General features: G+C 35.6%; 1 long non-coding RNA gene across 1 annotated transcript; it reads right to left on the reverse strand.

The window, feature by feature from the left end:
• Positions 403 to 3,372, reverse strand: LOC109836882. Its single transcript, XR_002246118.1, has 3 exons — positions 3,247 to 3,372; positions 766 to 793; positions 403 to 680 (listed from the first exon to the last, which is right to left on the reverse strand). It is a non-coding gene; the product is annotated as an uncharacterized LOC109836882 (long non-coding RNA).

Here is a 3,631-nt window from a genome sequence, read left to right on the forward strand (position 1 = left end):
ACTATAGTAACTATATAAGTATAATACTTTTGGAGTGTTTTTTGTAAACTTTTAAGGGTTTTTTAATAAACTATTGTGGGCTTTTTGCAAACTTTTGGGGAGATTTGTGCAAACTTGTTGGGCCTTTTGATAAAATACTAACAAAGATAGGAACATAAACAAAGATAAACAAATGCAGATAAGTTTATGATTGAACCATTTACAAGCCTGGATAAAAGTACAAACCTCACACATTTGCAAAATTAACTTCAAATTTCCAAACCAAAAACCAAAAGATCAATAACAACAATATTGCGAGAATATTTAAATGAATTAAGATAGAAAACACAAGGTATGCAAGGATCTGTATAAGATCAATAACTTGATATAAATGTCATCATAACTATCAGCAACACGATCACGATTAGTAAGGACAATCTACTTAATTACTTGATAAACTAGAAGAGTAGTAAGTTCGTCTATAAACAAAATAGTAGCACAACCATAGTCCACTAATTTACCATCTTTCAAATGTTCAAGCATGAACAGGATCATGACAGAAGAAAGAAAAGATCAGGAAACAAACATAACACTCAGTTGGACTCAATAGCAACATTAAAAGTACTGCAGCAAGCTTCATATGTGCGTCTTCATAGCAAGGGTTAGAATCCGAAATCACCATAGAGACCTCAATATTTCCCCTGCATCAATCATCCATAGAATTTGTTAATTTTGTCAAGCACACGTCCCGAAATCAACAACTAAAGCAACATCAGCTTCTATTACCTGAAGGCTAGAGCAACATCGTGACATGCTGAAGAAGCATCAGAAAGTATCAAAGTGCAAAAAATTTGGTCAAACATTAAAAGACACTGTTGCGTTCAAATTCTGAACATGTATGAAACACAGATGAAACTAAAATGCGAGAAAATATCCAAACTGTGAGCGTAAATACGAAAACTAGATCATGCAGGATTCCTCTGTCTAGCTCATTAAAATCCAAACAAGAAAGCAACCGAAATTGAAGATATAACTCTTTTCCAGGATTCAAAACTACACTTCCAAAATATTTGTTAACTAAATTCTCCTATTAGCTCCTGTAGCAGCTCTAGGGAACATGTCAGCCAACCCTCCTTGGCTTCTCATTTCTTCTGGATCTGCAAGGTCAAGATAAAAGATGTCCGACGCCTTAAACACATCAAGAATATAACATGTAACCAAAATGATTGTCCATGATTGTAGGGTAAGACAACGAGTGTGATGTTATAATCTGAAGATGCTTGAAACCACAGCCCCTCAATAAAACAAGAGGGTACTTCCTGATGCTCGAGCTTGAACTAATCTACTACTTAGGTAAAACCCGGATGGCCCTATAAAGTAGAGAGAAGAGTGGGCATAATACAATGACGTCGTCATATCATCATATAATAATAATATAATAGTACAGTAATGGGAAAACAACACATAAAAGATCAGCAGGATATAACTTTTATGTGCAATTTGAGGTAAGGAGGAAGAATACAAAGGCAATAATATCAAGCACATAATTTGATCACAATCTGCTACTCTGCAAAGTGATGTCTTCAAGCCTTTCTCAGATGAGTTAGCCCCGGGGTAAAGCTCATTGTTGAATGCTGCCTTTCACTAGACATTATTATACATCACGAAGGAACTTTTATTCCTGGATAAAGTTCCAGGGAAAAAATGCAAACCTTTTAGCAGTTACATGTGAGTTGATAATGACAAATTACATCATTCTCATAAACTCTACCCTCCTCGTCCAAGGAGCACGAGATCAAATGATGATGCAGGTTCATACTAGTCATTCTCATAAACTCTACCCTCCTCGTCCAAGGAGCACGAGATCAAATGATGATGCAGGTTCATACTAGTTATCCTTAAACTTCCCATGACACTAGTCCAAGGAGCACGAGATCAAATGATGATGCAGGTTCATACTAGTTATCCTTAAACTTCCCATGACACTAGCCAGTCTACTGCACCATTGACTTCTTCCGAATAAACGCAGGACCTTTAATCCATTATATAGATAACTAGTAAACTTCAAGCAGAGCACCTACCCTGAATTCATTTCCAATTACAGCTATGCCAAATTTAAGTTTCAACCGACCTACTTGTGGAGGTTCGCAGGTCAATAGAATAGGATTTTACCTCGGCAGAAAGAAATGGAGGTATGCACCTTATTATGCATACAAATCTTGGGCTCCCATGAGAACTACATATAGAAACCAAAGAATAGTATATGCATTTATAGGCGCTATTTTGTAACTACAAGTCCAGCATTCATAAAATTTACGCACTAAGAAGTATATTGCACATAGTTCCCTTTAAGCTCTAAAGTCAGTCATAAGCGTTTTGTTCTGTCATAAGTCCTAGCATGTTGGAATTGCCGCATAAATCCAGAGACACAGAGAGACATAATTAGAACAATCAATATTTAGCCAACAGCATTAGAAAAGCAAGTTTATGATGTACACTAATTTATGACCTCACATCTCGCTCGTACGCAAGATGACCTCACATCATCAGCACAAAATTATGATAGATACAACTGCATCTTGGCTTTTACTATAGCTCCAGGTGTGGTTTTTTTTTACAAAGCTCCGAAATAAATTTATATATAGAAAACATAGTATTGAATTCATAGCTGAGCAATAGCCGATCTATTTATGCAATCTCCTTGTTTAATGGAAGGCAATTCAAATACCCACTATTGCAAACTTTATTTTTACTACATTTCTATATAGATAATAGACAAAGGCACAATTTTAATTCAAGAATAGCATTATATCTTCAAGAATCTATCATAATTTTGTGCAAATTATGCTAAACTTGATTAGAATAGACTCTAGTTTAGAAAAAATAAGAACAATTTAAACAAATCAACTGAACTTCATGAAAAGAAAACTATATAACACTAACATAAAAATAAAATAAAAATAGTATGCATTAGAAAGATTAATACCAACAAATGCACTGCTCTTCTTATATTGTCCAAGTAAGATGTAAAGGAAAAAACCAAAGCACATACTGTAATAAAATATATAAAGTATGCGCTAATCTTGGTGTTTGGCAACCAACCACTAGAGATTTCAATTGTTCCACAATGTAGTGATTTCAATTGTTCGATCAAGTTTTGGGGTCTTTGAACCGTAGCACGATTGGTCTCCTTGACTATTGATAAGTCTTATTTCATGAAAATTAAACTAGAAATCAAAAGGAGGGGAAAAGAAGATTCTAGCTTACCCTTTGATGACCAAGATTGCAGTTGAAGATGACCAAGAGAGCTCGCGGACGAGGGCGGCTAGGGCTTCGGGATTGACTCCGCGATCGCAGAGGGAGATGATGAGGGAGAGAGTGATGCCGGGGCGGAGGCGGTAACAATTTTAAAGTCCGCATTAAATTTGTGGCTAACAAGATTTGAACTGGGTTTGACTTTGATACCAAGTGAAAATCCCTCTAACCATCATGTCAAAACTCCAAAGTTAGGATAAGACTTAAAGATCATAATTTCATATTTTAACACATGCCCTATTTGTGAGCCGGCTACATCTAGCTCCATAGATCATCTCATCCCGCATTCTCAATGAGATTTCTAAAATTAAACCTTTTGTCCCAATTGATTTATTTT

The sequence above is a fragment of the Asparagus officinalis genome, chromosome 4 (genome assembly GCF_001876935.1).
Source record: "Asparagus officinalis chromosome 4, Aspof.V1, whole genome shotgun sequence".
Taxonomy (NCBI): domain Eukaryota; kingdom Viridiplantae; phylum Streptophyta; class Magnoliopsida; order Asparagales; family Asparagaceae; genus Asparagus; species Asparagus officinalis.